Source organism: Oryx dammah, unplaced genomic scaffold (genome assembly GCF_014754425.2).
Source record: "Oryx dammah isolate SB20612 unplaced genomic scaffold, SCBI_Odam_1.1 HiC_scaffold_11210, whole genome shotgun sequence".
Classification (NCBI taxonomy): domain Eukaryota; kingdom Metazoa; phylum Chordata; class Mammalia; order Artiodactyla; family Bovidae; genus Oryx; species Oryx dammah.
The window spans coordinates 1,599,510-1,627,076 of NW_024080603.1; the positions used below are offsets into that span (position 1 = coordinate 1,599,510).

The 27,567-nt window shown below is 44.5% G+C and overlaps 1 protein-coding gene and 1 pseudogene across 1 annotated transcript in view; one reads left to right on the forward strand and one right to left on the reverse strand.

The window, feature by feature from the left end:
• LOC120860952 (synaptic vesicle glycoprotein 2C-like) overlaps positions 1–27,567 on the reverse strand; it is a 169,344-nt gene that overhangs the window by 115,947 nt on the left and 25,830 nt on the right. The window lies entirely within an intron of this gene.
• On the forward strand, positions 9,665–11,361 carry LOC120860954 (annotated as a pseudogene).

Consider the following 27,567-nt stretch of genomic DNA (forward strand, 5'->3'; position numbering starts at 1 on the left):
CCAAGCTCACTGCCCAGGGCCAGTACAGAGAGGGGCACCCGGAGCAAGACCGTCCACAGCCTCCTGAGGACACAGGGCCAGACAGCAAGTGCCCTCAGGAAGCGGGCTGGAGGCCCTGCACTCCGCGTTTACTCCATCAAGATGGCTTAAGGAGCTTGTAATTCAGTGAGGGAGACCCAGGCCCATTACCCAGTGAGCCCCGCTGTGAGGTGTGTGTTCCGGGGGGAGGGGAGACTGGGTCGGAGGGGTGGGGGGTGGCCACTAATTCTGACTGTGGCCTCTGAAAAGGTTTTGCTGAGAACGGAACATCTGAGAGGACTCTGAAGGATAAGAAAAATTCCAACATAGTATTAAATTCCTCCAACAAGTGACAGGTTTAGAGAAAAAAAAATAGCACTCAATCTGACTCTGACTAAAAATATGTTTCAGATCCAAACATGATAATAATCTTTGGTGTCTACAATGGATTACTACTGGTAGTTAGACCAACTGTAGCTAGAATTCCATTGGGCACGCTACAGACAGGATGACGCCTACCCAACAGTTTATTCCAGACGAGCAGCACAACTAGGAGAGTCATGTTTCGATCATGGGATCTAATTAAAGCCAAAACCTCTGAATATTAGCAAAGGCACACACTTGAGGGGGACAGATGTGAATAAGCGTGGAACGGCTCTGGATGGCTGCCTTGCCTTCATGACCCCACTTGTCTTCACCGTGCTGAGACAGGGAGCCCTAGAAGACTGAGAGGCGGGATAAGCTCTCAACACGGACCAGCCTTCCCTGGCCACCGCTTCTCATGAGGCTACTGACAGAATTTAAAAGTATTTTAGTCCATTTTACAGGTGGGGGAACTGAGGCTGAGAGAGGCCAGCAGTTGAATTCAAGTCTTCCAGATCCTTGTTGATCTGGAGTATGATCTCTGGATCAACAGCACTGGCACCCCGGGGTCGGGGGGAACTTGCTAGAAATGCAGACATTCAGGCTCCTCTCTGGACCTACAGGCTCAGGATCTGAATCTGACTAAGGTTCCCACGTGACCTGTGTGCGCTTGAGAATCTGAAGGCACTTTTTAGGCTGCTGTGCTTTCCATTGAAACATATAACCTAATACTTTTTTTAACTTAAAGTTTCTCTAATACATATCTGAGCGGGGGAGATGCAGACCCCAGAATATTTAATTCCAAAGACACAGAACAAGCAAGATCTTCCTACATGAGCTGGAGAGGTCCTAAGGGTGAGCAGAAAGTCTGTGCCTCCCCTAGGACGTGCTTTCTTTATAGAAGCTAGAGCAGACCTGCAACGGAGAGAGAGGCCAGGCTGCAATTCTCAGATCCTTTCCTGAATCTGATGAAGACTTTCATTCAGCTGGGCTGTCAGGAGGTTGAACTTGGCCTGAGAAATAAATATAATCTGAAACTCACTCTCCTCCCATCGCAGTGGGGGCTCAGAACATCCTTGGCTGGCCAGCCTCTTGGTCCAGGTTTCTCAGAAGACAGAAAGAGGCCTCAAGCATCACCTCCCCATTAAGGGATTTTCTAACATCGGAGCTGATTCCACTTTATTTAATCATACCCTCATTTCCCCCAACAAATATCACATTTCCATTTCTGTCTCTTTGCTAAGCTGCTTTTGATTCTTTCTGACAATCCCTAAGGGGCACACATCTTTTCCCCCAGCACCATTTAAACCACATTTAAATGAAACAGAACAATTTTAAGAAATGGAATAGAGTGGTTTTTCTCATAATAATTTTAGCCATTAGTTAAAAAAAATTATTTTAAGCACTTCAGTTATCTATGGCTAATGCATTACCCTATAATTCATTCCACCATTTATTTATAGATTGATTTTCAATAAAAAAAACATTTTGTGATAGAGTTCTGAATTCAGTGATAAATAATCTCCACAGGGCAATGCTCACACTCACCTTTTATAAGGGGATTTTCTTAGGTTAAAACAAAATTATAAGTCAAAGTAAAACAAAAATAAATCTTTAATAATAACAATGACAGTTCTAGAGATAGTTATTAAAATGAATGATATAACATCACTCATCATATTCACAGGATTAAGGGAAAATGAGTTACTCCTTAAATTATTCTCATTATTTTTCAGATGTTACACAAGAGGAAGGTGCATTTATTGTCCCAAGGATAGGATTTTCTACTAACAGCTTGTGTTATACCCATAGTAGACACCCAGTTAGCCAATTCTTACTTAACCAACACAATGGATTAACAAACCCACCCACAACACAGTGAGAATTATTCCCCATCTTCCTTCTTCTTCCAATAAATGCTTTAGGTTTACTGTTTTATACCCAACCTTTATGTGAGTTCTGCTGTTATTAGTTATGAATCCAATTAAACAGCAGTCACATAAATAATGAGATATGAGTGTGAAAGGAATAGGAGCTACTCCTATGAAACTGACTTAAGAAAGACATGGGGAAGATGGGGTGCAAAAGTAAATATTTATTTAATACACTTATTAAATAAACATCTTTATATTAAATATTTGTTAAAGAAATGTATTAAATTATATTAAATAAAATTTATTAAACAAATGTGAGCAATCCAACTCAGACTGAGAAAAATCCTAAAGATGAAAGATTCTGTGCTTAGATAGAGACATATTAAAGAAGTTAAAACTGAAAATCAAAGCCACTTGATGACTATAGAGATACAGGAAAGACAAGGGTGTACTTCATTTCAAAGATGCCTACTCAAAGGGTACCTTTGCTCCTGCACCTGAAGATGGTTGAATGAATACAAGCCCATGTGTTAAAACAAAGTATTTAAATCCCTATGTTGATTTGCATGTTTTCTTGCTTTACCAACTTTTCCATTAACTGACCAATTACCAGTCTGGATTTAATTAGGTAGTGGGATGTCTACCTTGCCTCAGAGGACCCCTGAAGACAGGCTTTGTGCATCAAGCAATCAGGTTTGCATAGCCACTGAAAGAAGCGACAAGTACCCACTATGTGGTTTATCGCATGACTGAAGGCAACACTGAGAGAGCATCTCCTTAAGGTCAGTTCCAGAACTCACAACCTTCCTTAATTTTATTGAAGATTCCTCTTTTTTTCACTGTGTACTGGAAAAATCCCTGGAATGACAGTCAAGATCTTCAGGACTAGTTCCAGTCTCCCTAGAACTAGCTGTAAGCTGTTAGGCTAATCTTTCAGCTTCCTACGTGTCAAATGGTAGGTGGCGGTCAGCCCTGTAAAGCTGAACCAGGCTCTCTTCTGTCTGGGGGAGCAGGGCACTTCTCTGCCTTGCTGGTCTCTTATGCACCACCCCCCTCCCACCCACTGATGTGGGAGCTCTCAAGGCTGCTGCCCTGTGCTCCTCCTGCAGGGCCCCCAGGATGGTGGGTTATGAGCATGGCCGACCCTTGGCAAGACCACACTGTAGCCCATCAAAGGCTGACTCCAGGGACCACTGTGCCTCCTCCTGTGGGTTTGCTCCCACTCAATTCAAAGAAGGCTGATATTTAATCTTCAACTACAACTTGCTATTTCTGATTATTACTGGTTTCAAATTCTGCTTTTGAATTAGAAATGATAACATAAAATTGCAAGTTCAGGACCTATTCTATTGGATTCTTCCCCTGGATGTGTTGAGAAGTGGACCTGTTGGGAGCCAGCGTGAGGAACTCTGCCCATGGCAAAGGTCATGAGGAGGGAAGCTTGGCATACGCAAAGGCGTGATCAAGCCTCAGGAAACCCCCTGTTCCTGAGCATCTACCCCCAAAACCAGAGTACTTTACGGGGAGCTCTCCCCCATAACCATTTCTCTCAGAGAAGGAGTTAACTTGCAGCTCCAGTTAATAAAAATTCCTGGGCATGACAAGAGTGTTTCAACTTACGAACTCTGAAGGTTCTCTGGCCTGCCTGATCAGGCTCATCCGGCCGCATGTTATTGTTTACAGCCTCCCAACTGTGAGAGGCACGGGATGTTTTAAAACTTTCTAAATACAGACTCTTTTGAGAAGTTAGAAGATCATTAGTATAGTATTAGTGGGTTGATTAGGAATTATATTGGTGAAGGTTTTTTTCATTTGTCGTGCCAATAATTACTGCTAATTCCCTGCCCTGGGTGTGACAAGGATGTCTCAGGTCAAACCTCTCTGCTGACAGACTAGCTCGTGTGACAACCTCTCAACCATAAACAGCACAGAGAGTTTGGAGTATTAGCGTAGGGCTTTTTTCATTGATGAGTCAATGATTGCCATCAGGCCTCCATATCCTTAGGCACCTGGGAATATATTAATCAATGTATTTGGAATATAGAAAAGGAAATATAGTAGTTTTTTGATGTTAGCAATACTAGACTTTTTGAGTTAATGAATCTTCTCTTTTGTTATAGATCACTGTACTTTGTTATAAATCACTATAAATCACTAGGCAATGTAAAAATGTAACTTTATCACTATCAAGACAAAACAGATCTTAAGGGGAACATTGGTGAAGGGTTTACATTTGTTGAGCCAATATTTGCTGCGAAATCTCCATATTCCTGCCCTTATAATGAATATAACTAGCATAATAGGAGAAATAAGTATTAACCTTTAAGATTAATCATGTTAAACCTTAGGTTAAGTAAATTCCTTTCTTGATTGTAACTCACTACACCCTCACCCTATAGGAATGCAACTTTATTTGGAGGGTGGTGCCTGATTTAAGAAAAAATCACCCCTGGAAAAATAAGTTTTCTGGTTAACTGACCGGTATCAGAAAGGGCCATAAAATGTCAGCAGACCTCATGGCCAGAAGATGATGAAACTCATAAGACCTTTGTATAATTTTATATGAAGCACCTGATTGTGACAAGGGTCAGGTCTGCTGACCCCCACGTGACTCTGTATTCATCCCTATGTATAACAAAAAGGTATATAAACAAACCTGAAAAATAAAGAAATTGGATCAGTTTCTGGAAAGACTGATTCCCCCGTGTCGTTTCTTTCTCGCTCCCCGTTTTCCTGGCTGAATTTCCATCTGGTACCATTAATTTTCCTACTACACTATCTGTTTCTAATCTCCCTCTATATCTGTAATTAAATAAGTTTTTTCCAGGACGCCAACTCCATCCCCACCTTCGAATTACCCTGGATCCACCGGGGCTGGACCCTGGCATGGACTCATTATTAAAGCAATGAGGGGTTGAAATGGGGGAAGCAGAAAAACTGCTTTTGTTGTTGTTTAACCAAATGCAACACTCATCTTTAACCCGCTACTACTTACCACTCTGAACTCTGGGTCAGGCAGCAAAGAGTGAAGAGCCCAGGCTCTTGAAACATAAGGACTAGATCTGAATTTTCACTCTACTCTTTACTAGTATTTGATCCTGGGTAAGTTTCTTTCTTTCTTTTTCTCTGTGTGTCTCAATTTTCCGCTCTGTATAATGGAATTAATAACAGTACCTCCCCACACACTGTTTTTGAGAGATTAAATGGGTTAAAGCAGTAAGAACTATGTGAAACACAGCTGTTCAGTAAAAAACAATAACTAATATCACTGCAGATGGTGACTGCAGCCATGAAATTAAAAGACGCTTACTCCTTGGAAGAAAAGTTATGAGCAACCTAGATAGCATATTCAAAAGCAGAGACATTACTTTGCCGACTAAGGTCCGTCTTGTCAAGGCTATGGCTTTTCCAGTAGTCATGTATGGATGTGAGAGTTGGACTGTGAAGAAGGCTGAGCGCCGAAGAATTGATGCTTTTGAACTGTGGTGTTGGAGAAGACACTTGAGAGTCCCTTGGACTGCAAGGAGATCCAACCAGTCCATTCTGAAGGAGATCAACCCTGGGATTTCTTTGGAAGGAATGATGCTAAAGCTGAAGCTCCAGTACTTTGGCCACCTGATGCAAAGAACTGACTCATTGGAAAAGACTCTGATGCTGGGAGGGATTGGGGGCAGGAGAAGAAGGGGACAGCAGAGGATGAGATGGCTGGATGGCATCACTGACTCGATGGATGTGAATCTGAGTGAACTCTGGGAGCTGGTGATGGACAGGGAGGCCTGGCGTGCTGCGATTCATGGGGTCACAAAGAGTCGGACATGAGTGAGCGACTAAACTGAACTGAATATAACACTTGGTCTGAGGAAGAGAGCAAAAAGGGGAGAATAAAATGGTGATGGAAAAGAGACAAGAGGAAAAAGGGGAGGGGCTCTGGGGTGATGTAGAAAGTAAAATTACAGATTGGCCCCCCCCTCAGCTCATGTTCTGAATAGAAGCCAACTGAAACAGCTCTGGAAACATGAGCTAATTTTTTCAGTTTCAAAGACTTATTCTTCTGCATCTTGAGATTATTTAAATAAATAATCAATAGTCTTCTCCTAAATCCAACCCCTGACTTTTCCCAATCACTACTATTTTTAGTAGCCACAGGTAAGGACCATTGACACATTTAAATGCATCTGTGGATTTTCAGAAAATCAAATAAAAGTAAAGGAAGTAATAATATCAAAGGCATATGGACAAATAAAAAACTCTTTCCAATTTGCAACAGAGAAACATTTGCAACAAAAGTCAGCTCACCTTTGCCAGAAAGAACTGTAAATATCAGATGCAGACTACAGTGCATTTCTGACTTTTACATTTGGAAAGTCTGACATTTAAGTCCATTGGTCCAGGCAGACTGATGTAGCTGCTTGTATGGGCAAGTAATTCCATATCAAGCATTATTACCACTTATTACTTAAGTCCATCTGGGCACTAAGCAGCCTCTGAAGGCCCAAAGACACTGGCACTGAATTCAGTGAGCCAAATGCAGAAGGGGAGTCTTGACATGGATGACCAACCTACTTTCTAATATTCTTCCTCAAATGGCCAGGATAGAGCACGTCCACTGGATAGGGAAAGAGGTATTTAAATAATTTTGCATGGAAAAAATCATTTGCATATATGGCTCTGCAGAAAAAAGGACAACAGCAGCCCCCTTGGTATTCAAAGCAATGAAGAAACAGGTCTCGGGGGTTAACCTGTGGTGCACCACGAATATCAGACATCAGTTTCACACCAGTGGGATCCCTGTCGGGCCTTCCTGGTGGCTCAGTGGTAAAGAACCCGCCTGTCAGGTTTGATTCCTGGCCTGGGAAGATCCCCTGGAGAAGGAAATGGCAACCCTCTCCAGTATTCTCGCCTGGACAATTCCATGGACAGAGGAGCCTGACAGGCTACAGTCCACAGGGTCGCAAAAGAGTTGGACCCGACTTAGTGACAACAACGGGATCCCTACCTCCACAAATGTCCTCCATTCCTAGGCCTGTGCTGAGGGAGCAAGGTGGTAACTGACAAGTCCTTTCATGGATCACTAGGCCAACCAATGGAGCAGAGGATCACTGATCCACAGCTCTTGGTTGAGCTCCTGTGAAAAGCCAGACATCCTTCAGGGTATGAGGGAAGGGGAGGGCGGAGGACAGGGCTGCAAACAGGGAAGGGACTAGGCCCCCCTCTCAGGAGCTCAACTCACAGCCTCGTGCAGTGGTTCCAGACCACGGCTGCACATCAGATTATCTGGGTGATTTAAGGGAAAGAACACTGATGCCCAGGCCACACCCGGAGATTCTGGTTCTGAGGTAGAACTGAGGCAACAGTACTTTTAAAACAAACTTTCCAAACTATTCTAATATAAAGCCTGGGCTTCGAATCTTTGGTTTCCTGGGAATTGAAAAATCTGAAAAAAATTAATTACCATTAAATGAAACACATGCTATAATTAAGGTGAGTACATTCTGCTTAAGGGGGAAAAAGAAGGAGAAACTTAATTAATTCCAGGGGATCTGGAAACCTCCCCATAGAAAGTCATGGTGGATCATGCTAAGTTCTGAACAATGAATAAAAATTCTCCAAGTGAGAGAGGAGAGTTCCAGGGAAGGGAGGAAGACTGAGTTCAAAGACCTGGAGATGTGTCATAGCACCACAGACAAAAGGGCCTCTAAGTGGTTCAGGATGGATAGACTGCAGAGTTCATGTGCAAGGGTGACAGTCGTGAGAGATGGGGCCAGAAGGCAGGTTGAAGGCCATCCAAAAAGTCAGCCTTTATCCTCTGGGAAACTAAAAAACAGACTGGACATCATCCATGCCTGAAAAGATCATTTCAATAGCCCTATGGAGTATAAACTACAGGGGTAAGGACAGAGGGGTGGCAGTGGGGAGGGCAAGGGAAGGAAGAAGAAGGAAAAGTCCAGACCAGGGTGAGGCAAGCAAGCCCTGAGATGCCCTGAGCACAAACTTTAAGGAAGCACTCACCCTCGAGTGCTAACTCTGCTTCGGCACAACCCTGAGAGTGAGTGCTTCCTTAAATTTGTGCTCTAGACACCTTACTTTCCTTACCCTGGTCCTGGCCCTGACCTTGGAAAGAAACCAGCTGTTGCAATATTACTGAGAGGTAGCCCAGGGAAGGAATGAAGGTAGCCTGATCTAAGGCTGCGGCATGGCAGACTCAGAGAAGTGGGGCAAGGCTTGAGGTACTATTAGTAGTCAGAGCCCACAGTTCTTGGAATTTGACAGGTGAGGCAAGGAAGAGTGGAAGCTGACACTGGGGAGTTTGCCTTGGGATGAGTCACAATAAAATGAATGGAGAAGAGGGGTCCAAGTGGGGGGGGGGGGCAGGCCTGACACAGCTTCACATTTTAAACACATGAGGAAGAGCTTCGTATCAGTAACTCTTACTATGTTATAGCAACAAGGCAGAACAGGGAACGCAGTACAGGTATCACAAGCAAATCCATAAAGTAATGATCAATGTAATTGATAATCAGGATATATTAACACTTCATGAAGGAAGCAGGGCTTGAGTTGAGCTTCAGAAGAACACCCAGGAAGAATGTGACTCAGAGGATGGGCAGAGTGGCATGTCTGCTTATGCTCAGATATACAACAGTGAGGGGGGAGGCCTGGAGTGGAGAACAGAATGAGTGGGTCAGAAGGTGAGCAGAGTACGCAGCCTGGTTACAGTGGACAGGTTGGGCATGTGGAGAAGTACAATTAAACTGGGGAAGTAAGAGAAAATCCTTAAAAAGCAAGTCAAAGCAATTTTAATTAATAACATAGACAAATGCTTCCCTGGTGGCTCAGTAGTAAAGAATCTGTCTGACATTTTTCACAGAACTGGAACAAAAAAAAGTCTCACAAGTCATATGGAAACACAAAAGGCTGTGAATAGCCAAAGCAATGTTGAAAAAGAAGAATGGAACTGGAGGATTCAACCTTCCTGATTTCAGAGTATCCTACAAAGCTACAGTCATCAAGACAGTATGGTACTGGCATAAAAACAGAAATATAAACCAATGAAACAAGCTAGAATACCCAGAGATAAACCCATGCATCTAGGAGCACCTCATTTTTGATAAAGTAGGCAAGAATATACAATGGGGCAAAGACAGCCTCTTCAATAAGTACTGCTGGGATAACTGGACAGCTACACATAAAAGAATGAAATTAGAACACTTCCTAACACCACACACAAAGATCAACTCAAAACGGATTAAAGACATAAATGTAAGACACTTAACTAAAACTCTTAGAGAAAAATATAGGCAGAATACTCTATAACATAAATCATAGCAAGATCTCTCTGGACCGCCGCCACCGCGACCCGGTTGATAAATCGCCGCCGCCCCACGTCCGGCAGCCACCCAGATCGCGACATGAGCTCCCCAGATGATGAGGTGTTTATTTGGGGAGCGGGTTCTGGCTCAGAGTGCGGGGAGCAGACCAGCGGCCCTGAGGCCGGCTCCACAGCCCCGCGGGGACCTGGCCCCGGCCCCGGCCCCGGCCCCGACCCCGGCCCCGGCCCCGACCCCGGCCCCGAGCCGGGGGCACCGCGAAGCGACGAGGGTGAGGGCGGGGATGGCTTCCCAGACCCTGAGGGCTTCGAGTTGGAGCGGGCGGTGCTGGAAGCGGGAGGGCCGGCGCTGTTGGGCCGCGAAGGCCGGCCTGGCTCCCCGGCCGACAACACGGGGTATGCCATGCAGCTGCCTGACGAGTTGGTGGCGGCCGTCCTGCAGCAGCTGACCGACCTGGACTTGCTGGGCGTCCGCAGACACATGTCCCCAGAGAGGTACGCAGTCGGCGAAGTGTCTGCCTTGCGGGACCTCGAGGCGCGTCCCAGCAGTCGAGGCGCGGCCGCCCGGAGGTGTGGGGAAGCGGCACAGGCTGAGGCCCGCCCTCTCTGCGTCGGCGGGCCCAAGGCGGGCGGGCCTAGGGGAACCCTAAGAGAGGCACTAAGAGTAGGTTGAACACGGCTGTGGGTCGCTAGTGGCCCCCCTCAGGAAGCCCAGCCGGGCTGCTCTCTGACTCCAAGTCCTCTGATGAGTGCAGTGAGATACAGCCTATGAGGGTGAGCATTTATCCCAAAGACGGAGGCCAGGCCAAGCTGAACAGCCCCAAGGATCCCGGGGACACACCCAGACACTCGAATGTCCAAGGCAGGGAGAATCTCCTTAACGTGCCAGGCACTTGCCTGTCCTCAGCTCCGCGAGGATTGATTTCGGTTGTGGAAAGGCAGGGCAGGCAGGGCGTTGCAGACCAGGAGGACATCTCACCCCCTAAGAAAATGCAGAGCGTGCTCCGGGGGAAGGGGGGCAGCCTGCCCAGCTCCCCGGGGGTAGCAGCAGCAGCAGCAGCAGCAGCTACAGCTACTGCAGCTGCCACTACAGGCAGGCTGCCTCTGTCCAGTCCTTGGAGGAAGAGGGTCCAGGAGAAGAAATCCTTTGGGGGCGTCTCCAAACCTGCCCTGGGGAGAACCTTCCCTTCCTGGGGGCAGGGAATCTCGGCCACTCCCCTGGATCCGGCCACCTTCCCCCAGTCTGCGGCCTCCCGCTGCTTGGGAGGTCCAAGAAGTATGCCTTGGTCCCTTGGGGAGCCAAAGAGTCCAAGCACACCAGCGCTGGGAAGAAATCCGTGGCTAGGCGGGCCCGGGAGTCGGTGGCAGCAGTGCCGGTGTCGGGAGAAGACAACGAGCCAAATAGAGACCCAGTCACAAAGGGCCAAGTGACCACTGACAGGCCGTGGCCATCTTGTTCACGGGTGCATCATGGAGAACCCAGCAGCGCCAACCTCAGCATCAGAGGCGGGCAGGATTCAGGAAACTCAGAGCCTGCGGCCATGAACAAGGGAAAAGTCGTGCCCAGAGGGCCTGGCCCCTCAGGTGACCAGAAACCAGCTGACCGTCCCCCAAGACCGAAAAGGCAGCAGCAGCCACCTGGAAGGCAGGGCTGTCCTCGGTGTGTAGTGCTACAGAGAGAAATAGACAACCTTAAGGAGCAACTAGCCTCCATGCAGTACCTGGCTGAGAAGTTCCAGATCCTCTGAAGTTGAGCCCAGTGTCTTCCTGCAAGAGGAGCAGCTGTTACCTCCGGGGATGGCGAGCTGTGGCCAAGCTTGTTGCCTCTTGTTCTACCTCCACCAGGGCATCCTCTGCCCCTTGTTTTGCCCCCTGTCTGCCCCAGTCTCACAGCAGTTGTGTGGTTTTTTTTTTTAATTTAATTAATTCATTTATTTTACTTTACAATACTGTATTGGTTTTGCCACAGCAGTTTTTGATTAAAGGACTTCTCATAAAAAAAAAAAAAAAAAGATCTCTCTGACCCACCTCCTAGAGTAATGGAAATTAAAAACAAAAATAAATAAGTACGACCTAATTAAACTTAAAAGTTTCTGCACAGCAAAGGAAACTATAAACAAGGTGAAAAGACAACCCTCATAGTGTGAGAAAATAATAGTAAATGAAGCAACTGACAAAAGATTAATTTTCAAAATATACAAGCAGCTCATATAAGTCAATATCAGAAAAACTAACAACCCAACCAAAAAGTGGTAACAAGACCTAAACAGACATTTCTCCAAAGAAGATAGACAAATGGCTAATAAACACATGAAAATATGCTCAATATCGCTCATTATTAGAGAAATGCAAATCAAAACTACAATGAGGTATCACCTTGCAAAGATCAGAATGGACATCATCAGAAAGTCTAAAAACAATAAACGCTGGAAAGGGTGTGGAGAAAAGGGAATCTTCTTACACTGTTGGTGGGAATATAAATTGATACAGCCACTATGGAAGACAGTGTGGAGATTCCTTAAAAAGCTAGGAATAAAACCACCATCAGTTCAGTTCAGTCGCTCAGTCGTGTCCGACTCTTTGTGACCCCATGAATCGCAGCACGCCAGGCCTCCCTGTCCATCACCAACTCCCAGAGTTCACTCAGACTCACGTCCATCGAGTCGGTGATGCCATCCAGCCATCTCATCCTCTGTCGTCCCCTTCTCCTCCTGCCCCCAATCCCTCCCAGCATCACAGTCTTTTCCAATGAGTCAACTCTTTGCATGAAGTAGCCAAAGTATTGGAGTTTCAGCTTCAGCATCAGTCCTTCCAATGAACACCCAGGACTGATCTCTTTTAGGGTGGACTGGTTGGACCTCCTTGCAGTCCAAGGGACTCTCAAGAGTCTTCTCCAAAATCACAGTTTAAAAGCATCAGTTGAAAAAAAAAGTTCAAAACACCATATGACCCAGCAACTCCACTACTAGGCATATACCCTGAGGAAATCAAAACTGAAAAAGATACATGTACCCCAGTGTTCACTGCAGCACTATTTACAATAGCTAGGACATGGAAGCAACCTAAATTTCCATCAACAGATGAATGGATAAGGAAGCTGTGGTACCTATATACAATGGAATATTATTCAGCCATAAAAAGGAATGCATTTGAGTCAGTTCTAGTGAGGTAGATGAATCTGGAGCCTATCATACAGAGTAAAGTAAGTCAGAAAGCGAAAGTGTTAGTCATTCAGTCATGTCCAACTCTTTGCAACCCCATAAAGTGTAGCCCACCTGCCAGGCTCCTCTGCCCATGGAATTTTCCAGGCAAGAATACTGGAGTGGGTGGCCATTCCCTCCTCCAGGAGATCTTCGTGACCCAGGGACTGAATTTGGGTCTTCTGCATTGCAGGTAAATTCTTTACTGTCTGAGCTACCAGGGAAGTCAGAAAGAAAAAAAACAAATACCATATACTAATGCATATATATAGAATCTAGAAAGATGGTCCTGATAAAATTATTTGTAGGGCAACAATGGAAACACAGACATAGAGAACAGACTTATGGACATGGGGATAGGGGAGGAAGGAGAGGGTGGAATATATGGAGAGAGTAACATGGAAACATATATTACCATATGCAAACTAGATAGCCAAGGGCATTTGCTGAATGACTCAGGGAACTCAAACTGGGGCTCTGTATCAACCTAGAGGGGTGGGGTGGGGAGGGAGAGAGGAAGGAGGGTCAGGAGGGAGGGGATATATGTATATCTATGGCTGATTCATGTTGATGTATGGCAGAAACCAACACAATACTGTAAAGCAATTATCCTTCAATTAAAAATAAATAAATTTAAAAGAACAATAAAGAAATGCATATCCTCATCTGCCTGCCAGTGCAAGAGACGTGGGTGGGGAAGGTCCCCTGGAGAAGAAAATGACAACCCACTCCAGTATACTTGCCTGGAAAATCCCACTGACAGAGGCGTCTGGCAGGCTACAGTCCATGGGGGTGCAAAGACTTGGACACAACTAAGCACAATACAACAGTAACATAGACAAGGGGAGCCACTGATGGTTGGTTCTTTAGTGAGGAATTAATGCCATCAAAGTATCAATACTAGTAGGAAATTACTAGGACGCTTAAGAGCAGGATGGCTCTATCTAAAAGGCCCAACAGTAACTGTTTTAGACCTTGCAGGTGATATATGCTGTGTTTCAACTACTCAACTCTGTTGTCACAGCACAAAAGCAGCCATAGATACCAAGTAAGCGAATGGGCAGGGTCGTGTTCCCATAAAACTATTGACAGAAACAGGGGAAGGGCCAGAGTCAGCCTACGGGCTGTAGCGGGCAGATCTCTGTTTTGAGGAAAAGTTTTCCTGTAGCCATGCCGGGAACTCAGAAAAACCATGAGCCTGTCTTGGAAGAGGTCGCCGGTGGTCCCTGAAGAGGCCGTCTCCGTGCAGCAGTGATGACGGGAGCAGAGGACAGGAAACCAGAGCCGGGGGACGGTGAGGACACGGAGGCCACAGGAGAACACAGTGCCGGTCACAGGGGCAGAGGGCACAGCCGCGCTGGCCGGGGAGAAACGCTAGAAGAAACACACCAGCGTGGAGAGTGGCGAAGAGGGGCAGAGGAAAGCAGCCACACGCGCACAGGGACACTGCCCTGAGACCACAACAGAACAGAGAACAGCAAAGGGCTTCTGCTACCAAGAAGTGGGCTGATGCTACCCGGTGTCTTAGTTCCAGAAAGTCCATGAACACAGGCTTACGAGAAATTCATTAGTCTCAATTTTAGGTGTAACTGCAGCAATAAAAGGATTTTTTTCAGGACTGTCTCTTGAACATCAGCACAATGACCAAATAAAGCATAAAAATCCAAAAGGAACTGGTGTTTTAGAGGAACAGAACAAGAAAGTAATTTTGAACGGATGTCCCTTATTACATCTTTTGATATTTTAAGCAACAGAAAGGCCTGAAAGAGGAGGACTCCTGAAGTTGATCTCAGGCCATTTCTGGACCCTGGGGATGTGACTGTGCATGGCAGGAAAATAGGTCTGAAAATGGACTCAAAGATTGCACTGTGCTTAATCAATATTGATGAACGTGATTACATAAGTCTTCCAAAACTCTCTCCTGGAAAATTGCACGTACGTTTTCTTTGTTGCTCTTGGTTTAAGTTTAGGTGGCAGATATGAAAATAAAAACCAGAATAGCTTGTAATTGACTCCAATAAAATCTAAAGGAAAAATTCAGTAGATGACTTCTGATGTTCCAACTTGACCTTTTGTTTCCTCAAACAGGTAGGTACCTAAGCTGTCAGCCCAGGGACGTGAATGAATAAACACTGACTGGCCTTGGACTAATGGATATTGGTCCTAATCCATTCCTGCTGGTGAAGCAGAGGTGAATTCAGGACAGCACTTTTTGACATTTGAGATTTATTTTGTCATTAGGGATGAAACATCATACAAGGGCTCCTCAACCCAAACTGTCAGAAGGACACAGGTATTTCAGGGAAGCTCACCCAAATATTCAGGTACTGATCCACAGTACTGAAGCTATTATTTACTGGCAGATTCTTCTTCTTATTATTATAATAAATGATTTGTGTTTAGCATGAGCAGTCAGCCATCTGCTTCTCAAATTAGGAGGGAAAAAAATGTGATCACTTTGAGAGTAAGAAAAAAGTAGGAATTTTAGTCAATTACTATATTATGGTTCAAAAACAGAACAAAGAATGTTGAATCCATTTTATTTTCTTCTCCAAGATAAGGCATGTTAAAAACTGACCTACCCCCATCCCTCAATCTCTCTTTTTAAATTAATTATTTTAATTGGATTGTGGTGGTTTCTGCCATCCATTGACATGAAACAGCATATGTGTGTCCCCCTGTCCCGAACCCCCCTTCCACCTCCCTTCCCACCCCATCCCTCAGGGTCATCCCAGTGCACCGGCTTTGAGTGCCGTTTCATGCATTGAACTTGGACTGGTCATCTATTTCACATATGGTAATATACATGTTTCAATGCTATTCTCTCAGATCATCCCATCCTCACCTTCTCCCACAGAGTCCAACAGTCTGTTCTTTATATCTGTGTCTCTTTTGCTGTCTCACATATAGGGTCATCATTACCATTTTTCTAAATTCCATGTTTAAACAATAGTCATTCTTCTCTTTGTACCCTTGTCCATCTAACTTTCCCTGAAATAACCTTCTCTTGCCCCTCATCCAAATCCTGTACCTTGCACTCTGCCTACACATTCTTTGTAGGGATGCCCCAAACTAGCTTTCATGAGTAACTTCTGTATATTCTCACCCACATTCTGAATTGTATTCTTTTGTAAGTATTTCATGTGCATCAGTCTTGTCTCTAGAACTAATCTGCAATTTAAGTCCTGCTAGGTATCAAATCTTCTAGCATCTCATTCTGAAACTCTGTGAGACTATATTGTTCTGCTGTTGCTACTGCTAAGTCGCTTCAGTCGTGTCCGACTCTGTGCGACCCCATAGACAGCACCCCATGAGGCTCCCCCGTCCCTGGGATTCTCCAGGCAAGAACACTGGAGTGGGTTGCCATTTCCTTCTCCAATGCATGAAAGTGAAAAGTGAAAGTGAAGTTGCTCAGTCGTGTCCGACTCTTCTCGACCCCATGGATTGCAGCCTACCAGGCTCCTCCGTCCATGGGATTTTCCCAGGCAAAAGTACTGGAGTGGGTTGCCATTGCCTTCTCCTAGGCACTTTAAATAATCAGCAAAATCTAGTTAATTTCATTTGAGCTTAACATAGGTTTAATTGAGAGCCAAGTATCTCTCACATATAGCTGTGTATGTAAATCTGAAATTCTAACCATAAGATCTTGAGTGTCCCAAGAAAACGTGGTAAATGGCACACTTGAGAGCTTTTCTGGAACAGTGATCCCTAAATGTACATACAGAGAGCAGGTTTCATGAGAAAGTTTCCACTAGCCTATAATAAATGAGAAAAATTAGGAAAATAATATGTCTTTTTCATTAATTTATTCAACTTAAAGGAAAGTCATTTATTCTAAGCATAATCCATCCTGTTATTTTGATTGAACGTGTCTTTTGTTTTATAAAGTGGTATGAGTAGAATGAGTAATATGTGCTGTTGCAATTAGTTTTTTAAACGACCTTCTCTAGTAAAATGAAAAGTTGGTTTCTCTATGTCAATCCACCTATTTTAAATTTCACTTCAAAATCTAAAAGACAGGGAGCCACTAGTATAAAACTTGAAATAGTGAGAACAATATTTTGAACATATTGCACTCTGAAAAAAGGCTAGCAGAAGAAAATTAGTTTACTAAGCCAGGGCTCATGACATGAATTTCTAACATGGAACAGAATAGGGAGGTCTCTTTCATGCACGCGAGATGATCGATCGTATAAGGTGACCAAAAGTCCTCACCATTCCTCCCATCAGGAGGTGAAGTCTATGCTGCCTCTTCTTGACCCTGGGTAACCACTTGACCAACAGAATATGACAAGTTATGCCGTGTGACTTCCAATATCGGGTCATAGGGTCATGTAGCTTCTACCTTGCTCACTAGAACACTCACTCTTGGACTTGTGAGGTACCATCTAAGAAGTCTGACTCCTTTGAGAATGCCATGCTGGAGCAGTCACAGGCAGGTGCCATCATCCACAGACCCAGCTGAGCCCTGGCAGGATGGCAGCCATCTGGGACCCTCCAGAACAGTCCGTCTGCCAGCTAAACACCACTGAGTAACCTCTGATGGTACCACCAAGAACAGAAGGATCACCCAGCCAACCCCAGTCCAAACCCCTAACTTGTGTAAACATGAGATATAATAAAATGGGTTCTGTTTAAAGCTACTAAGCTTGGTAGTTTGTTACACAATAATAATACATATCTTGAATGGTATATTCCCATATCTAAAAGGTGTTTTAAGACACTTTAAAAAACATTTCATTCACTGAGAGATTATAAAGAGTATAGTATTAAGGATCATAAATATTTCTCCACTTTCAGTTTGAGGGAGATCAAAATGGTTTAATTGTTAATAATGCTTTCAGTACTGCAAATCATTTCAAAAGAACATAACATGCACATCCAATAAGGCATTCCCGTTCCTCTGCTTAATTCCAGTGGTGAACAGAGGGGGCGGCAGGGGGAGAGGGGGCAGAAACAAGCTAGAATGTTCTCTGTCTTCCTGTCAAGTCTTTTCCTAGAAAATTCCAGGAAGGATTTTTTTGGCGGTTTTCTTTTGTTTTGATGAGTGTGTTTTCAAAGTAGGAGAAAGAGAGAAGTTAAGTAAATGGGGAGCAGGAATGAAGAACAGGGTGTTTTTTGGGTGGTGGTGGTCGTGGGTGATTCGGTTCTAAGATGGGAGACTTGACCATGACTACAAGGAGGGAAAACAGGAAAAGAGCACTTTCTCCCCAAGGAAGTGTATTAATTAACCCCTAGGAGAGCACAGGACCTAAATCCACATCCTCTGGAGCATGCCCACCGCACTGGGGCGCATTAATAAAGCTCAGGGGCAGGATGGAAGGGAATCGGGGCTCTCCTTTGGGAATGGGATAGCAGATTCACTTCCACAGTTTTTTCTGCACAAGCACCCTCCTTCAAACTGAGACCCTCCAGGATCCTCCTATTTTCCTGTCTTGAGACCCTGCAACATGTTACATCAGTGATCACTTAAATCTCACAGCACAAATAAGACTAAACGTGTTAAACTTTGACTCTCTGGGGGAAGGGGGTGGGGTAGGGGCAAAAGGGCATCGTGCACACAGGGCTGTCACAAATAACAAGCTGCTCCTCGGGGCCAGGCTGGAGCCTCCCAGCTGTATGTGTAGATAAGCAGAGCGGTGTTGCATGCTGGGATCTGAGGGACTGCCATTATATTCCTGCTGATTCAGACCTCAGGATGACGCCATCACCCACCCACCTCTGACCCCGCCCATCCCAATAGAGAGATGCTGACAAAGGTTCAGGACTGTTGTCAGATAAACGTGACAGAGTTTGACCGTTGCCTTCATTATTAATTCCAACTCTTTCTCTCTCAGTGGCCCAAACACTGAGTTTCCTAAAGAGAACTTCAGGGTTAAAGTTAAACTTCTGGGTTGTATTGAAAAGTTCCAAAGTCAGCTTTTTGAAATAATACATACTATGCAGGGATTTCCCAAGTGGTGCTAGTGGTAAAAAATCCACCTGCGAATGCAGAAGATGCAAAAGACCTGGGTCAGGAAGATCCCCTGGAGAAAGAAATGGCCACCCACTCCAGGATTCTTGCCTGGGAAACTCCACGGACAGAAGAGCCTGTTGGGCTACAGTCCATGGGGCTGGAAAGAGTCAGACACAACTGAACACAGACAGACATAGACATATGTAGGCTTTAGGTCTTAATTGTTTAGCAACACAAAATACAACTGTAGATCATTTTTCTAAAGGACAGAACACTCAGTATTAGAGTTAAGAGTATCACATTAGTAAATCAAGTCCCATGGTAATAGGGAAGAACAAATCTGACTCACATTAGATCTGTTTCTTTTACTTTAAGCTTTGCTTTATTGCTTTGGCTTTGAGGTAAGCATGTTGCCTTTAGCCTGAAATATAAGGGATAGGCCATTCTCAAGGCTCTGACCTTTAAGGGTATAGGCTATAACACTTTCCCATTCACAAAGAGATAAAAGTTGTAGAACGGAGAATAACATTTGTCTTGCTGGAGGTTTATAGGAACATCAGGACTGGACCTATGTGGACAGCTGCAAGAACAGAGGATTCCAACAACACGAAGTCTGAAACAACCAATCACACCCCCTCCCCTTTTAGTATGAAAAAGTGAAAGTGAAGTCGTCCAGTCGCGTCTGACTCTTTGCGACCCCATGGACTGTAACCTACCAAGCTCCTCTGTCCATGGGATTTTCCAGGCAATAATACTGGAGTGGATTGCCATTAAACCTGAATTCTGAAATGGGTAAGATGGTTCTCTAGGACATTAGTCCACCATCTTCTTGGATTTGGGGCTTCCTGAATAAAGTCACTATTTGTTGTCCCAACACCTTACCTCTCAATTTACTGGTCTGTTGTGTGGCAAGCAGAATGAATTTGGACTTAGTAATACCAGAAGCCAAGTTTTCTAGAAGGTAGGGGAAACTTTTAATACTATTTAACTCGTTCATGTTAGATCCAATTTTTCCTCTGCACTTCAACAATTGTGACTGTCATGAATATCTGAACATTCACAATTGTATTCAGTGTCAATTTTTCATATATATGTATATTATATACATATATATGTACACACACGCACATACATATATATTCCCTCCTACTTTAAAGGATAGATTCTCTTTTTAACTTAATTATATTTAATCCCTGGGTCATGTGAGTAAAACCTAGTCATGGTCAGATTTCCTTTTACTTTATAACAAAGAATAATAGGAGATTACAATTTATGTTTTAGGTACCTAACTGTCCTTACACAGACTAACCTAGACAGCATATTAAAAAGCAGAGACATTACTTTGCCAACAAAAGTTCGTCTAGTCAAAACTACAGTTTTTCCAGTAGTCATGTATGGATGTGAAAGTTGGACTATAAAGAAAGCTGAGTGCCAAAGAACTGATGCTTTTGAACTGTAGTGCTGGAGAAGACTCTTGAGAGTCCCTTGGACTGCAAGGAGATCCAACCAGGCCATCCTAAAGAAAATCAGTCCTGAATACTCATTGGAAGGACTGATGTTGAAGCTGAAACTCTAATACTCTGGCCACCTGATGCGAAGAACTGACCCATTTGAAAAGATCCTGATGCTGGGAAAGATTGAAGGCAGAAGGAGAAGGGGATAACAGAGGATGAGATGGTTGGATGCCATCACTGACTCGATGGACATGAGTTTGAGCCAGCTCTGGGAGTTGGTGATGGACAGGGAAGCCTGGCGTGCTGCAGTCCATGGGGTTGCAAAGAGTCTGACACGACTGAGCGACTGAACTGAACTGAACTGTCCTTGGCAAACTGCAGCCTTTGGGGGAGCCAAAGACTTCCCCTCATTTCACTCAGCAAGGCAGAGCTCTGATTCTGTGAAGGACAAAATGGAAACTTCAGAGACTTAAAAATGAGGCCATGTAGCTGGGTGGAAAATGATCCCTTTATTTGGACCATCTCTCTTCCATGTAGTGTTTTACCATGTATTATCCGCTGCTCCCACAGCCCCCTTGCTCTCCTCTCTCTCCCCTTCTCCAGCTACTCTCAAGAACTGTGAGGTTTTACCTTGCTTGGAAGCTATAGCCTAGTGGTTTCATGGATGCAAGTAGAAAACGCAAGTCTCCTAGGTCTGACACAAAGGACACTCACACTCCCAGCAACAGCAATCCCCAGGGTGTGAGCATGTGCGCTGACCAGGAAGGAATGGAGCAGGCAGCTACAGCCTACCTCTAGCCTTAGTGTTGTGCTAAATGAAGAGCAGCCCAGCTCGGGGAAGGAGCCCACATCCACATTTGGAGATCGGGCTTCCCTGGGGGCTCAGTGGTAAAGAATCCACCTGCCAGTGCTGGAGACATGGGTTTGCTCTCTAGGTGGGGAAAGAGCCCCTGGAGAAGGAAATGGCAACCCACTCCAGTATTCCTGCCTGGGAAACCCCATGGACAGAGGAGCCCAGCGGGTTACAGTCCATGGGGTCACAAAGAGTTGGACATGACTCAGCGACCAAACAACAACAAATCAAGAGTGTACAGGTCTATAGCAGGGGTGGAGAAACTATGTTCTTATAGAGCAAGGAATGGTGAGTTAAGAATTTTTTTTTTTTACATTGAAAAAGGGTTATAATAAAGAAGAATATGTAACAGAAACCATGAAAGTGAAAAAGTTGCTCAGTCGTGTCCGACTCTTTGCGACCCCAAGAACTGTATAGTCCATGGAATTCTCTAGGCCAGAATACTGGAGTGGGTAGCCTTTCCAACATCCAGTGGATCTTCCCAACCCAGGGATCAAACCCAGGTCTCCCACATTGCAGGCAGTTTCTTTACCAGCTGAGCCACAAGGGAAGCCCCCAAAGCCTAGCGTATTTACTGTCTTGCTCTTTACAGAAAACGTTTGCTGACCCCTGGTCTACAGCATCCTCTGTGCTTGGGGACTTATGGGGCTGCAGGTGGCAGGATGGCAAACAGAGGGTTCAGGGCTTCTCCGTCTCGCCCCTCTTTCTTTCCATCAGGGCTACAAAAGGCAGGCCTAACGGAGCAAGCGCGTTATGAAATTATCTTGGTCTTTCACTATTACCTCCCATTTCCGACATCCCCAGAGGCAGGAGGACTTCATAAGGAGGGACCGAGATGAAGGCTCACTGTCGCATCAACATTTGCGCGGGCAAGGGTTTTCTGACCAGCATATGCTGCTGGTGCGGTTGTTTTCCTACAGCTACCACCCAGCCCTCCAGAGGACATCTCAGACTCTCTTGGGAAACCTCTTTTTTCCTACCAACCAAAATATTTCTCCACAAACCAACACCACTCTTTCACCAGCCTAGTTATCTCATTACCTAGAAAACTGATTCACCCGATCCCTTCTTTCTTAAGTCCCTGAAAGTCCATGTGCTGTGGTCATCAGGACAGGTTTCCAAGCAGTATCAGCATTGTCTGGTAGCCTTTTGGTAAGTGCATCCACAAAAAGGGACTGATTACAAACATTATTATCGCCAACCTTCAGTCAGCACCGGATTTACCTAGACTCTGGCTTATTGGGTAATGCTTTGATACAGGCGATGGATTCCCCTGCTGCTATTGAGGCGCTTATCTGTTTTGTTCTATCTTCTTTGATCCAGCAGTTCTCCCAGCTTAAGAAACAATAATCCTAACTGACAAGCCTGGAATAAAATACATCTATTTAAGTTTTTGTAATACCCTTAATCCTAGTCTGCCACCACCTGCCACAATTTTCAGCCAACAACTAAGACAGTTCCTCTGAAAATTACGTCAAGTTGAGATGCTAAGTACAGCACACTAGTCACAGAGATCTGGGCCAATCTCGTCACACCCGTAAATTGGAATGACAACCATCATATCGCCATGCAAGTCTGGGAATCAGAATGCTTCTAAATGGAACCACTAGCTGAATCTTACCACCTACTAACCAGACACCTCTCCTGCATTAATTCATTTTTAATGTACATTCAGAATTCTCCCGTAAATAGTATGATGGGACAACGCTTCCATCTTTCATCTACCTTGTGCAATAAAATGTACTTTATGTTTCCCTTTCGTTAAGTTTTTCTTTCACACGATTAGTAGAACTGACATGAGAACGCTATGAAGTCAGCAAGAGCTTAAATAACAGTTCATTAATTAATAGTGAAAAACAGGGGGAAGCTTGTTAGAGTACTTTCTGCTACAATAGCACCAAAAGGGTTTCTCAGGATTTACGTTCCACCAGAAGAATTACTGAAGCACTGATGCCTAGAGGGCAGACTCAGTCACAGAGGAGCAGAACAGGGGAATTTCTCTTCGGGGTTAAATTTGTTACTGGAGCAGCCCCCGGAACATCTTTTCAGAACTCCTAAAACCCCCAGGAAGCCCTCCCATCAGGAAGCTTCCATGAGCCTCTTATCCTTCTCCATCAGAGGGCAGACAGACTGAAAACCACAATCACAGAAAACTAACCAAACTAATCACATGGGCCAGAGCCTTGTCTAACTCAGTGAAACTATGAGCCATGCCGTGTAGGGCCACCCAAGACGGGCGGGTCATGGTGGAGAGGTCTGACAGAATGTGGTCCACTGGAGAAGGGAACGGCAAACCACTTCAGTATTCTTGCCTTGAGAACCCCATGAACAGTATGAAAAGGCAAAAACATAGGACACTGAAAGATGAACTCCCCAGGTCGGTAGGTGCCCCACACATTACTGGAGATCAGTGGAAAAACAACTCCAGAAAGAATAAAGGGATGGAGCCAAAGCAAAAACAACACCCAGCTGTGGATATGACTGGTGATAGAAGCAAGGTCCGATGCTGTAAAGAGCAATATTGCATAGGAACCTGGAATGTCAGCTCCATGAATCAAGGCAAACTGGAAGTGGTCAAACAGGAGATGGCAAGAGTGAACTTCAACATTTTAGGAATCAGTGAAATAAAATGGACTGGAATGGGTGAATTTAACTCAGATGACCATTATATCTACTACTGAGGGCAAGAATCCCTTAGAAGAAACGGAGTAGCCATCACAGTCAACAAGAGAGTCCGAAATGCAGTTCAGTTCTGTTCAGTCCCTCAGTTGGGACAGATTCTTTGCAATCCCATAAACTGCAGCATGCCAGGCCTCCCTGTCCATCACCAACACCCAGAGTCCACCCAAACCCATGTCCATTGAGTCAGTGATGCCATCCAGCTATCACATCCTCTGTCATCCCCTTCTCCTCCTGCCTTCAATCTTTCCCAACATCAGGGTTTTTTTCAAATGAGTCAGCTCTTCACATCAGTTCAGTTCAGTTCAGTCACTCAGTCGTGTCTGAATGTTCGCAATCCCATGAACCACAGCATGCCAGGCCTCCCTGTCCATCACCAACTCCCGGAGTCCACCCAAACCCATGTCCATTGAGTCAGGGACGCCATCCAACCATCTCATCCTCTGTTGTCCCCTTCTCCTCCAGCCCTCAATCCTTCGCAGCATCAGGGTCTTTCCCAATGAATCCACTCTTTGCATCAGGTGGCCAAAGTATTTGAGTTTCAGCTACAATGTCAGTTCTTTCAATGAACATCCAGGACTAATCTCCCTTAGGATGGACTGGTTGGACCTCCTTGCAGTCCGAGGGACTCTCAAGTCTTCTCCAACACCACAGTTCAAAAGCATCAATTCTTCAGCGCTCAGCTTTCTTTATAGTCCAACTCTCACATCCATACATTATCACTGGTAAACAGTAGCCTTGACTAGATGGACTTTTGTTGACAAAGTAATGTCTCTGCTTTTTAATATGCTGCCTAGGTTGGTCATAACTTTCCTTCCAAGGAGTAAGCGTCTATTAATTTCATGGCTGTAGTCACCATCTTCAGTGATTTTGGAGCCCACAAAAATAAAGTCTGTCACTGTTTCCCCATCTATTTGCCATGAAGTGATGGGACTGGATGCAGTTATATTAGTTTTCTGAATGTTGAGCTTTAAGCCAACTTTTTCACTCTCCTCTTTCACTTTCATCAAGAGGCTCTTTAGTTCTTCACTTTGTGCCATAAGGGTGGTATCATCTGCATATCTGAGGTTATTGATATTTCTCCCGGCAATCTTGATTTCACCTTGTGCTTCATCCAGCCCAGTGTTTCTCATGATGTACTCTGCATATAAGTTAAATAAGCAGGGTGACAATAAACAGCCTTGACATATTCTTTTTCCTATTTGGAACCAGTCTGTTGTTCCATGTCCAGTACTTGGATGCAATCTCAGAAACGACAGAATGATCTCTGTTTGCTTCCAAGGCAAACTATTCAACATCAGGGTAATCCAAGTCTATGCTCCAACCAGTAATGCTGAAGAAGCTGAAGTTGAACGGTTCTATGAAGACCTACAAGACCTTCTAGAACTAACACCCCAAAATGATGTCCTTTTCATTATAGGGCACTGGAATGGAAAAGTAGGAAGTCAACAAACATCTGGAATAACAGGCAAATTTGGCCTTGGAGTATAGAATGAAGCAGAGCAAAGGCTAACAGAGTTTTGCCAAGAGAACACACTGGTCATAGCAAACGAACATAGCAAACCCTCTTCCAACAATACAAGAGAAGACTCTACACATGGACATTACCAGATGGTGAATACTGAAATCAGATTGATTATATTCTTTGTAGCCAAAGATGGAGAAGCTCTCCACAGTCAGCAAAAACAAGATCTGGAGCTGACTGTGGCTCAGATCATGAACTCCTTATTGCCAAATTCAGATTTAAATTGAAGAAAGTACAGACTACCACTAGACCATTCAGGTATGACCTAAATCAAATCCCTTATGATTATACAGTAGAAGTGAGAAATAGATTTAAGGGATTAGACCTGACAGAGTACCTGATGAACTATGGATGGAGGTTCATGACACTGTACAGGAGACAGGGATCAAGACAATCCCAAGAAAAAGAAATGCAAAAAAACAAAATGGCTGCCTGAGGAGGCCTTACAAATAGGTGTGAAAAGAAGATAGGTGTGAAAAGAAGAGAAGTGAAAAGCAAAGAATAAAAGGAAAGTTATGCCCACTTGAATGCAGAGTTCCAAAGAACAGCAAGGAGAGATAAGAAAGCCTACCTCAGTGATCAGTGCAAAGAAACAGAGGAAAACAACAGAATGGGAAAGACTAGAGATCTCTTCAAGAAAGTTAGAGATACCAAGGGTATATTTTATGCAAAGATGGGCACAATAAAGGACAGAAATGGTATGGACCTAACAGAAGCAAAAGATATTAAGAAGAGGTGGCAAGAATACACAGAAGAACTATGCAAAAAAGATCTTCAGGACCCAGATAATAACAATGGTGTGATCACTCACCTAGAGCCAGACATTCTAGAATGTGAAGTCAAGTGGGCCTTAGAAAACATCACTACAAGCAAAGCTAGTGGAGGTGATGGAATTCCAGTTGAGTGATTTCAAACCCTAAAAGATGATGCTGTGAAAGTGCTGCACTCAATATGCCAGCAAATTTGGAAAACTCAGCAGAGGCCACAGGACTAGAAAAGGTCAGTTTTCATTCCAATCGCAAAGAAAGGCAATGGCAAAGAATGCTCAAACTACCGCACAATTGCACTCATCTCACATACTAAAGTAATGCTCAAAATTCTCCAAGTCAGGCTTCAGCAATACGTGAACCATGAACTTCCAGATGTTCAAGCTGGTTTTAGAAAAGGCAGAGGAACCAGAGATCAAATTGCCAACATCCACTGGATCATCGAAAAACCAAGAGAGTTCCAGTCGAACATCTATTTCTGCTTTATTGACTATGCCAAAGCCTTTGACTGTGTGGATCACCACAAACAGTGGAAAATTCTGAAAGAGATGGGAATACCAGACCACCTGACCTGCCTCTTGAGAAACCTATATTCAGGTCAGGAGGCAACAGTTAGAACTGGACATGGAACAACAGACTGGTTCCAAATAGGAAAAGGAGTACGTCAAGGCTGTATATTGTCACCCTGCTTATTTAATTTATATGCAGAGTACATCATGTGAAATGCCGGGCTGGATGAAGCACAAGCTGAAATCAAGATTGCTGGGAGAAATATCAATAACCTCAGATATGCAGATGACACCACCCTTATGGCAGAAAGCGAAGAACTAAAGAGCCTCTTGATGAAAGTGAAAGAGAGAGTTACAAAGTTGGCTTAAAGCTCAACATTCAGAAAACAAAGATCATGGCATCTGGTCCCATCACTTTATGGCAATAGATGGGGAAACAGTGGCTGACTTTATTTTTCTGGTCTCCCAAATCACTGAAGATGGTGAGTGAGCCATGAAATTAATAGACGTTTACTCCTTGGAAGAAAAAAAGCAGAGATATTACTTTGCCAACAAAGGTCCATCAAGTCAAGGCTATGGTTTTTCCAGTAGTCATGTATGGATGTGAGAGTTGGACTATAAAGAAAGCTGAGCACTGAAGAATTGATACTTTTGAACTGTGGTGTTGGAGAAGACTTTGAGAGTCCCTTGGACTGCAAGGAGATCCAACCAGTTCATCCTAAAGGAAATCAGTCCTGAACATTCATTGGAAGGATTGATGCTGAAGCTGAAACTCCAATATATTGGCCACCTGATGTGAAGAACTGACTCACTGGAAAAGACCCTGTGCTGGGAAAAATTGAAGGTGGGAGGAGAAGGGGATGACAGAGGATGAGATGGTTGGACGGCATCACTGACTTAATGGACATGAGTTTGAGTAAACTCCGGGAGTTGGTGATGGACAGGGAGGCCTGGCATGTGCAGTCCATAGGGTCGCAAAGAGTTGGACACGAGTGAGCGACTGAACTGAACTGAAAACCCCTAGAGCCAACATATTTTCAGG